The following is an 11,183-nucleotide window of genomic DNA, read 5'->3' as shown; positions in this document are numbered from 1 at the left end:
TGGCTCTGCATGCCACTTCTGGCAGGAGTGCCATTTGTTCGCCATCACGGCCTTAGAAGGATTGGATTGGGAAGCAGGTTTGAGCTTTGCAGACTCAAAGCAGTTTATTCATTTGGCCTCAGTTCCTTGCAGCCAGGAATCCCTGGAAGGAGGAACTCAAATTTCCTAGCCTACGAAGCATTTCAAACCCATGCTGGACTTCACTCCATGGAAGGCACTGTGTCTTTTGAAGCTAACCCGGAAAGGAATGGTACAACATTCTTACATCTCCGGATGAAATGGCTTTGATATTCTGGCCTTGTTTCTCTCAACACACGAATTTCTGAGCGCTTTGATGGTATGGTTTCATATCCCTAGGATATTTAATTTCACGGTCCTAAAAAAGAAAAGACTTTTCTGAAAGAAAACAAAAGGAAGGCACAGCCCTTGTTCTTTGTCTCTCTAAACAACAGCACCCAAAGCTGCGGTCTGAAGGCCTGTTATATTGGATTGCATTTAGATCACTTTCCTTTTTCCTTCCATCCATATTTGCAACAATAACTCTCAGATCTCCGCAATCCCCAAGGATCTCTAGCTGGTCATGGAATAAGAACACCAAACACATCAGCTATGAATAATGAACAAGCAGAAGACACTCGTTCAAAGGTACTCCTAACTCTGGGGTCTGAGGTCCTCAGGGACTTTGGCTCATGTTCTTTCTATCTTTGTGGATTATCCATTGATGTTGGTGCAAATCAAGTCGAAATCACTGCCATTTCTAGTTTTCACATCTACCTTCAGAATGCGGGGAGGGGAGCAAAGAAGCTTGCTGGGTTGATTGGTCACCATAAAATGGAAACATCAGCACATGTTGTTGTGTTGTTAGTTGCGAAGTCATGTCCAACCCATCGCGACTCCATGGACAACATTCCTCCAGGCCTTCCTGTCCTCTACCATCCTCCGGAGTCCATTTAAGCTCATGCCGACTGCTTCGGTGACTCCATCCAGCCACTTCATTCTCTGTCATCCTTTTCTTCTTTTGCCCTCAATCTCTCCCAGCATTAGGCTCTTCTCCAATGAGACCTTCCTTCTCATTAGGTGGCCAAAGTATTTTGAGTTTCAAAGTAGTTGAGAGAAGATGTAGAGAGAGAAAAAGAGAGGGAATATATATAGAGAGAGGGGGGGGGAGAAAGAGAGAAAGAAGATAAAAAGAGTATGAGAGAGAGAAGGAGGGAGGGAGAGAAGAGAAAGTGAGAGAGAGAGAGAAGAGAGAGAAAGAGAAAGAAAGAAGAGACGGAAAGAGAGGAAAAAGAGAGAAAAAGAGAGAGAGGAGAGAGAGAGATGAGAGAGAGTGAGAGAGACGAGAGAGAGAGAGAGAGAGAGAGAGAGGAGAGAGAGAGAGAGAGAGAGAGAGAGAGAGAGAAGAGATTATTGTTCTTAGATGCGAAGTCATGTCCAACCCATCATGACCCCATGGACAATGTTCCTCCAAGCCTTCCTGTCCTCTACCGTCCTCTGGAGTCCATTTAAGCTCACACTGACTGCTTGGGTGACTCCATCAAGCCACCTCCTTCTCTGTCATCCCCTTCTTCTTTTGCCCTCCATCCTTCCCAGCATGAGGCTCTTTTCCAGTCACTCCAGTGAGAATGCTGTCAGGGAAACCTTGGCCATCAGAACTTCAAATCTGGGTCATAAGCACCATGCTGCTTAGGGAATTCTGGGAACTGAAGTCCACCCATCTTCAAGCTGCCAAAGTTGAGAAATACCGCTATAGAGAAAGGTGTGAAATTTTGCATGGAAGCTAGATAGGAAGCTTCAACACATATCTTTCCCCCCTACAATGGAAAGTTAACCTATGGAAATTTGTAACCTATTTCAACACCTGATTGATTTCCACAGCTTATTAGTATCTTCTAGTGAACCTATGGCTTGCGTGCCCGAAGTGCACACAAAGCCATGTTGCCTGGCACACAGGGCATCGCCCGTTTGTCTTCTGGGTTTCTGGTGCGCATGCACATATGATGATCAGCTGACCTTTGTGCATGAGGGGCAGTGCTAGAAACGGGAAGAGTTGGTCTGAGTAAGCATGCACCCTGGCCAGCTGATTGTCCCATGCAGAACCCAGAAGGCAAGCTGGCTGGTGCATATATGCTCGCCAGAAACTGGAAGTTCATTTTCAGGCACACACATGTGCCCTGAGCAGCTCCTCTTCCGGGTTGCGTCCCAGACTAGTGTCCATGCTCCCTTTATGGCACTTAGTGCCATGAAGGTTTGCCATCACTGTTCTAGATAACAAACGAATTGATTTAAAGCAAGCCTTCGTTGCTTCACTTTCTGTGTCTTTCTTACCTTCCCATGTCTTGTCTCTCTTCACCCACTTAAATCAAATTATTCTGGGGACTGGAAGGTATGCGAGGTTTCCAAAGAAGAATTTGATTTAAATTGTCTGATAGATACATAAATATATGATCAGTTATGATTTCCGGGGCTTCTTACATACTCCCCATGCCCATTGCATTCTGGCATTACGGGAAGCTCATTAGCGGACAGGATGGCCCAGTTTGCTACCTGTTTCATTATGCAAAATATATATGTTTCATTTTTAGTTGCTGGGGGGGGGGGGGTGGAAGGAAACTCCATTTGCTTCAACATAATATAATGATTTCTTTGGACTTCTCCTCATTCCACTAACTGCCTCCAGCCCCTAAAATCTCAACTGGTGGTAGAACGCCAAGGAAAACCTGATGATGCCAATTTTAGCAAAATAATCTTTATCTGCCAATTGAAATGTGAATTGTTAACAACTTGAAACTTGCATGCGCGTGCTGGCCAGCTGATTTTTGGCCCTCCAGAGGCTTCAGGGAAGCCTCCTGAAGCCTCTGGAGGATGAAAAACTGCCCAACATGCAAACTGGAAGTTTGGGAACAGACTTCCGGTTTGCGCGTTGGGCTGTTTTTCGCCCTCCGAAATCTTCAGGGAAGCCTCCTAAAGCCTCCGGAGGGAGAAAAACAGCCCAACGTGCAACCCGGAAGTCCATTTCCAAGCTTCCGGTTTGCGCTTTGGGCCGTTTTTCGCCCTCCCGAGGCTCCTAGAAAGCCTCTGGGGAGGGCGAAAAACGGATCTACTGGGCCCACCAGAAGTCGGAAAATGGGCCTGGAAGGTGGGGGTGCCGGGAGGCCGTTTTCACCCTCCCCAGGCTCCAAAAAATCCATATGCGCATGTGCGGGGCAGGGGGGAGGTCATGCACACATGCACAGGGAGCACGGCATGGGGGGGTTAAAATATGGGGGTGGGAATGCATGCACGGAAGCGCCAAAGGCTTTAAAGGGCAGGTAAGGAGCTCGGGCGGGTAAATGGGCCCTCTAGAGCACCGTACCGGAACAGTACCTGGTGCTCCGGGCAGGCTCCAGTACGCCCGTACCAGGGCATACCGCCTGTAACCCACCACTGACGTGGAGCCATATCTAAGGGCAGTTGCCTCTTGAAAAAGCATCTTTGGGACAACCATGACCTGGATGACTGAGAATTTCCATAGATATAAGCAAATAAATGTTAATACATTTTGAATCTCTCTCTCTCACACACACACAAACACACACACTTCCCTGTTCTGATGAGGAATTCTTTGTAGTTAAAATCTTTACTGCCAGTTGAACTATATGGAATATATATGGAGGCTGCTTTGGAAGTGGGGGGGGGAAAGGGAATGTATAAATAATTGGACAGGCTCCTGAAGCACATTTTTTAAAACATAAAATTCTATTCCTATTCATTGGGTTTATATTCAAATCAAAAACATGCATGACTTCTAACCTGGAAGCAACGTAGGAAATATGGGCCATTCTAGAAACAACATGAGACAAAATGGCAGATGTATATATACAACACAAAATCATTTTACTGATTTATTGATTTATTTTGCCACCTTTGACAGAGAAAGCCGTCCATTCTGATGGCTTTCTTATTTGAATTTTAATGATTGCTATTTATATTGTTGTTAGTTGCGAAGTCGTGTCCGACCCATCACAACCCCATGGACAACATTCATCCAGGCCTTCCTGTCCTCTACCATCCTCCAGAGTTCATTTAAACTCACTTCTACTGCTTCAGTGACTCCATCCAGCCACCACATTCTCTGTTGTCCCCTTCTTCTTTTGCCCTCCATCTTTCCCAGCATTAGGCTCTTCTCCAGGGAGTCCTTCCTTCACATTAGGTGGCCAACGTATTTGAGTTTCCTCTTCAGGATCTGGCCTTCTAAAGAGCAGTCAGGGTTGATCTCCTCTAGGACTGACAGGTTTGATTGCCTTGCAGTCCAAGGGACTCGCGGGAGTCTTCTCCAGCACCAGAGTTCAAAGGCCTCCATTCTTTGGCGCTCAGCCTTCCTTATGGTCCAAATTTCACAGCCATACATTGCAACTGGGAAAACCATAGCCTTGACTAGACGCACTTTGGTTTGCAGGGTGATGTCTCTGCTTTTTAGTATGCTGTCTAGATTTGCCATTTGCTATTTACATTATGAGAGGACTAGAATGAATCATATAATCTTAACTAAATTTCCTCCTTATTTATATCAGCCCTACCTTAAAGAAGCCAGAGAAAAGTTCTCCTTGGATGTGCAAGTTATACCTCAGTATCGTTGCTTAAAGTAGGTTCCAAAATACCATTAATAATTCATCCTATTTTGACTCAATAAATTTAAAAAAAAAATAGACAGGCATCTGACAATAGTCATTTGGTGACTATAGCCTCAGATAAATTGGAGTTGCCTGTTTTAATCTCATTAGAGGATGAAAAGGACTGTGATAGGGTTCAGATCAAGTTTTTGAAGTTTTTGGTTTTTTAAAAATATCTTTTTGTTCTCTTTTCTTCACTGAATTACATTGTGTTATCTTCACCTTGTCAGAAAAGTTATCGTGTATGAATTTGAAGCTATTAAACTATACGTTCAAGGATGTCCTTTGTCCCTTTTAATTTTTAATTTGGTTCTTGAATATTTAAAAAGAAGATATTTTGGTGTTTAGATAATTATTTCATACAATTACCAACGCTTTGTGAAGCTGTACACCAGTCTGATTTAAACCATGGCTATGCAATTAATCTAATTTGCTTCCTTTAGGATCAAACATTTCTATAGACTAATGTAAGAAACTTGTAATTTTTACAGATTGTATAAAATATTTTACTATATTTTCTTATATTACAATAAGTTGAATTAAATATGTCTTAATATGGAGACATGATTATAGTGGATATAATTCAGCGGTTAAAATTGCCACAGAGTCTCAAGGGAAAGATTACTGTAATTAAAATGAATATTATATCTATTGCTGTATATTTTAAGAGGGATTCCAGTGTTAATTCCTATTAGATGTTTCACACCGATATATAAATTATTGAGAAATTTTTATGGCAAGCCAAGAATCCTTGAATCTCTGGCTAAATTGAGGTTGTACTCTGATAGTTTTAATTTATTAAACTTTCAGCTTTATCACTGGATTTTATTTTATTTCTGTCTGAAAGGGTTTTTATTTTTTTTAATATACTATCTCCTTTGGGCTCAATTAGAGAGTAATTGTATGATCCCTTTAAAAGCTTGGCAAATGCAGGGTCAGCTTATAACAATCAGGGATGGCTTTCCCAATATGGAAAGTCACCATGTATATTTGCTCATTGATAAGAAAATGATTATATTTGGAGTAAGAGCAATAGCACTTAGACTTATATACCACTTCATAATGCTTTCAGCCCTCTCTAAGTGGTTTACAGAGTCAGCGTATTGCCCCCAACAACCTGGGTCCTCATTTTACCGACCTCGGAAGGATGGAAGTCTGAGTCAAACTCATTTCCCCATTAGGATCAAACTCCTGGCAGTGGGCAGAATTTACTTGCAATACTGCATTCTAACCACTGCGCCACCACAGTAATAGCAATAAGAATTAAACTTATATACCGCTTTACAGTGTTTTACAGCCCAATAGCACTGGGATTTGAAACCCACCTTTGACCCACATGCCCATCACATGATCCAGTAAGGCACTGTCCCAACTAGAGATGCCTCCCAGTCACACCCTTCCAGGTGCAGAGCAAGGTGTCCTTGACTCTCCGAGAAAGGAATGTTGTTTAGGCTATATATCTCCCATATCCCCCCTCCCATTTTCCCACAGACTAAATATGGCAGGCCTGAAGGCCCAATGCAAAAGATGGCTTCCAGGCCTGACAGACTACCTGTATTAAAGAGGTAGATACAAAGAGGCAGCTGCAACACTGAATTATACTTCCAAAATATGGAATTTGACCTTTGATGAAGAACTCTGGTTCTATAGAGTTTAGGGCTGGCAGTGAGAATTATTTTATATAGATAGGAAGAGATTTACATTCCTGATGTTATGTAATGGGTCCAAGGGGGGATGTTCTTTGAAGTGTATGGATTTCCTCTTTATTTCTCTTTCTCTCCCTTTACTTCTCTTCCTCTTCCTCTCTTTCTCTTTCTCTCTCTCTCCCTCCCTCCCTCTCCCTCCCTCCCTCTCCCTCCTTCTCTCTCTCTCCTTCTCCCGCCCTCCAACCCTCTCTCTCTTTCTCTCCTCCCTCCCTCTCTCTCCTTCCCTCCTTCTCTCTCTCTCTCTCTTCACTCCTTTTCCCTCCCTCCTTCTCTCTTTTTTCTCTCCTTCTCTCTCCCTCCCTCTTCCTCCCTCCCTCCTTCTCTCTTTCTTTCTCTCCTTCTCCCTTCCTTCTTCTCTCTCTCTCCTTCTCCCTCCCTCCTTCTCTCTTTCTCTTTCTCTCCTTTTCCCTCCCTCCTTCTCTCTCTCTCCTCCCTCCTTCTCTTTTTCTCTCCTTCTCTCTCCCTCTCTCCCTCCTTCTCCCTCCCTCCCTCCTTCTCTCTCTCTCTTTCTCTCCTTCTTCCTCCCTCCTTCTCTCTCTCTCTCTCCTTCTCCCTCCCTCCCTCCATCTGCATTTTACTAATCTCTCTACCTTTGCCTCCCCATCTTTCTAACTCTCTGAATGATGGAAGGCCTTCCTCTATCCCCCCATGTATTTCCAGTCATAAAAGATCTTTATGTTTTAATTACAATGAGCTGTTTTCCCGGTCCCTGCTCGGTTTAAATTTTAGCACTCTGGGAACCTGCTTCTATCTTTCTTCATGTCTACCTATTAAGGCAAACCTGTTTCTCTTATGTCCAATAATTTAGCAGCTCCGCTACGAGGAGACAGGCAAAGCAGAAGAACCAAGTGGCTGCGCCATCCTTTTCCCGCTGAACAGAGGGGAGGGGGGGACACACAACCGAAATAGGGTCGGAGGCACTAATGCATTTATAGATTCCTATCTTTGGCAATTATCTGATCCATCATTTAATTTTATCTTCTGTCCTTTTAAATGTTAAATGGGAATATATTTTGCTAGGATGTTCAGCACTCAACCGCCACATCACTTGGTTTAAACAGGCGTTTTTCAACCTTAACCATTTAAAGATATGTGGACTTCAATTCCCAAAATTCCCCAGCGGGCATAGATGGATAGTCCCCAGAATCAGGAATCTATAATATCTAAACACACGTTAAAGGGAAAGGTTCCCCGCGTTCATATGTGCTAGTCATTCCCAACTCTAGGGGGCTCATTTGTTTCAAAGCCAAAGAGCCATACCTGTCCGAAGACGTCTCCATGGTCATGTGGCCAGTATGATTAAATGCCGAAGGGACACAGAACACTGTTACCTTCCCACCAAAGGTGGTCCCTATTTTTCTACTTGCATTTTTTACGTGCTTTCAAACTGCTAGGTTGGCAGAAGTTGGGACAAGTCACGGGAGCTCACTCCGTTATGCGGCACTAGGGATTCGAACTGCCGAACTGCCAACCTTTGTGATCGACAAGCTCAGCGTCTTAGTCACTGAGCCACCACGTCCCTATAATAAACACATGATAGAGTTGTGATAAAGCCTGCTGTCATAAAGCCAGTTTGGTCTAGTGGTTAAGGCAAAACCAGGGGACTGTGAGTTCTAATCCTGCCTTAGGCAAGAAAGATGGCTGGATGACTTTGAGCCAATCACCAGGAGATGGTGAGTTCTAGTCCCACCTTATCCATGAAAGTTGGCTGGGTGACTTTGGACCAGCCTCTCTCTCTCTCTCTCTCTCTCTCTCTCTCTCTCTCTCTCTCTCTCTCTCTCTCTCTCTCTCTCTCTCTCTCTCAGCCCAACCTACCTCAGAGGGTTGTTGTTGTAGTAAAATAGAAGGAGGAAAGAGTGTTAGGTAAGTTCTCCACCTTGAGTTATTTATGAAATAATAAGGATGGGATAAAAATCTAATAATAATAAATAAATAAAGCTGTTTTTAATATTCTTTAACAATCTCTCTCTCTCTCTCTCTCTCTCTCTCTCTGTCTCTCATATTAAAAAGAGCTTGCTCATTTGTTGTGTGTGTGTGTGTGTGTATGTGTGTGTGTGTGTGATCTCTGCTCCAACCGCAATCCATTTCCCTTTATTTTTGGAGTATCTAGTATTCAGAGTTAGCTATGCAAAACAAAATTGAAAGCTAAAGTGTCCAGTTTATTATCGCCGTTAGCCCCCCCCCCCCCAAAAAAGGCAGAATTTCTTCTGAATATATTTCTATTACCGACAGCTGAAGAATTTTTTGCCCATTTGTTGACAAGAAATGATCTGTTAATTATCCAACAATGTACAATTTTGTCTTTGGCAATGAAACTTGAAGTAGGGACGTAGGAAGGTAGGATGGTAGATGGTAGGACGGGAGGAAGGAAGGGAGGGAGGGAGGGAGGGAGGGAGGGAGGGAGAAAGAAAGAAAGAAAGAAAGAAAGAAAGAAAGAAAGAAAGAAAGAAAGAAAGAAAGAAAGAAAGAGAAAGAAAGAAAGAAAGAAAGAAAGAAGAAAGAAAGAAAGAAAGAAAGAAAGAAAGAAAGAGAGAGAGAGAGAGAGAGAAAGAAAGAAAGAAAGAAAGAAAGAAAGAAAGAAAGAAAGAAAGAAAGAAGAAACAAAGAGAAAGAAAGAAAGAAGGAAGGAAGGAAGGAAGGAAGGAAGGAAGGAAGGAAGGAAGGAAGGAAGGAAGTGCAGAAAATGAGGGAGACTTGTTTTTAAAAAAAGTAATTAGAACTGCCCATTAGGAAGGAAAGAGCCATTGCTAATTATTTCAGGCATCTTAAGCCAAAACGTATCTGAGGTGAAGAGCAAAGGAGCAGAACATAAGAGCAGGCGAGCTCCATCTTGGAAATATCCTGCCAGCAACTGCCAAAGGGAACTGAGCTACAACCAGTTTGGCTGGAGGCCCAGCACCATCTGTGTAACATTTTACGCAGTGTGAAATGAGAACCTAACTTGAAAACACTTTTTTTTTTAGTCCCGCATTACATAGGTGAGATACAAGAGAGAGAAATTCTTCCATAAAGAGGTGTTTTTTTTTTTTATAGCAGCTGAAAGTATGAGATGAGAAAACTCAAGTCCATTCATATTTCCTCCCACAACTTAAGAGGAAAGTCTTATCCGTGCCTTTCATCCACTCTTCAAATCTGTAGCATGGGGTAAAATTAATGCGTACTTGCCTCCATCTAGACTTGGAATTTAAAAATAATAATCCGAAATTATGACGATCAGGAATTTTTCAAAAGTACTAGTCTTGTTACTGTGATTGTTACCAGCATAGGTCAGTGATGGCGAACCCATGGCCCGAAGTGGCACATGGAATAGGGGTGAAATCCAGCAGATTCTGACAGGTTCTGGAGAACTGGTAGCGGAAATTTTGAGTAGTTCGGAGAACCAGCAAATGCCACATCTGGCTGGCCCCAGACTGGGGAGGGAATGGGGATTTTGCAATATCCTTCCCCTGGAGTGGGGAAGGAATGGGGATTTTACAGTATCCTTTCCCTGGAATGGGGAGGGAATGGGGATTTTACAGTATCCTTTCCTTGGAATGGGGAGGGAATGGGGATTTTGCAGTATCCTTTCCCTGGAATGGGGAGGAAATGGGGATTTTACAGTATCCTTTCCCTGGAATGGGGAGGAAATGGGGATTTTACAGTATCCTTTCCCTGGAGTGGGGTGGGAATGGGGATTTTACAGTATCCTTTCCCTGGAATGGGGAGGGAATGGGGATTTTGCAGTATCCTTTCCCTGGAGTGGGGAGGGAATGGAGATTTTGCAGTATCCTTTCCCTGGAGTCGGAAGGAATGGGGATTTTACAGTATCCTTTCCCTGCCACACCCACCAAGCCACGCTCACAGAACCAGTAATAAAAATATTTGAATTTCACCACTGACATGGAACCATGTTGTCTGGCACGCATGGCATCGCCCGTTCCTCTTCCGGTCACTGGTGCACAAGTCCGCGTGACGATCAGCTGCCCTTTGTGCCTGAGGCACTACCGGAAACTGGAAGAGCTGGTCTTCCATTTTCCAGCGTAAGCATGCATGCTGCCAGCTGATCGTCAGACGTACATGTGTGCCAGTAATCAGATTTCTTATTGGCCGGCGCGTATGTGCGCACCGGAAACTAGAAGTGCATTTTCCAGCACATGCATGTCCCCTGGACAGCTCCTCTTCTGGGTTGCGTCCTAGACGAGTGTGCATGCATGGGCTCCCTTCTTGCAAGTTGTTTCATTAGCCAAACTAGGGAACCTCATGAGTGTTCTTCCTTCTTGCACTGATGATGTTACCTAGTTGGATAATTGGGCAAGTTGGGCAAGAAAACACCTAAGCTCAGAGAGCACCCATGACCCTCATTTCAACCCTGAGCTACAAATAGTCTTGTCGATTGGTCCATCCACCTTTCTACTTTTCATCTTATTCTCTTTCCTTCTTCTTTCTTTCCTAGCATAATAAAACTTCTCAAGGGAGGCTGTCATTAAAATAGATTTGAGGGCAAAAGTCCCAGGATTCTCACACCCACCCACCGAATCTTGCCATAATATTTTAGAAAGCAAAAAACTGCAAAATTTCTCAGATGGAAACCATGAAATTTAGAACCTAAAAACACTTAACACTCCAGAGTCGAAATCAAGTACTCTTCAAGTCATGTTGGATTTACACTATACCTAGGAGATGCCCAGGGCAGTCTCTAGTGATATTTGAATTATTTGACAAGTATAAATCCAGAATTATTGGCTAAGACTGTGTAGTACTTCAGATCCAAAGAATAAAAGGATATCTGAAAATGTATTATGCCTGCCCACAAATTCTCCAAAGTATTCTCGGAGGGAGAAGGGAT

The sequence above is a fragment of the Natrix helvetica genome (genome assembly GCF_964273705.1).
Source record: "Natrix helvetica genome assembly, chromosome: 6".
In the NCBI taxonomy this organism is placed as follows: Eukaryota; Metazoa; Chordata; class Lepidosauria; order Squamata; family Natricidae; genus Natrix; species Natrix helvetica.
This window is presented reverse-complemented; position numbering follows the sequence as displayed.